Genomic DNA, 384 nt, shown 5'->3' on the forward strand with positions numbered 1-384 from the left:
CAGACACCCAGGGCAGACACCCAGGGTCAGGTGCTGGGGGCAAGCAGCAGTGCAGGGGGTGGCCGACCCCGCTCAGTCCCTGGGGGTCCAGTGCAGCGTGGGGGCTTTGCCAACCCACCCAGTGCTGCTGCGCCGAGGTGACACATCTCTCGGCCAGGGGACCCCGAGATGCTGCAGCAGCCTCAGCCGGGCCAGGGAGCATGTGGTGGCCAAGCTGACCCCGCGGCAGCCAGCTCCAGGCTGGTGTTCATTAACCAGCATGTTTTGCTGCTCTCAGCACCTCTGCCCCTGCACTGGGGCTCCCAGTGCCGGCAGCAGCACCCGTTGCACACAACACCCACCCCCCTCCCCCAGGGCTGGCCAAGGGGCTCCAGGGGCACCCCC

The 384-nt window shown here is 69.0% G+C and overlaps 1 protein-coding gene across 1 annotated transcript in view; it reads right to left on the reverse strand.

Annotated features, from left to right (window-relative positions):
• ABHD15 (abhydrolase domain containing 15) overlaps nucleotides 1-384 on the reverse strand; it is a 5074-nt gene that overhangs the window by 3745 nt on the left and 945 nt on the right.

Source organism: Aptenodytes forsteri, unplaced genomic scaffold (genome assembly GCF_000699145.1).
Source record: "Aptenodytes forsteri isolate BGI_AS27 unplaced genomic scaffold, ASM69914v1 Scaffold66, whole genome shotgun sequence".
In the NCBI taxonomy this organism is placed as follows: Eukaryota; Metazoa; Chordata; class Aves; order Sphenisciformes; family Spheniscidae; genus Aptenodytes; species Aptenodytes forsteri.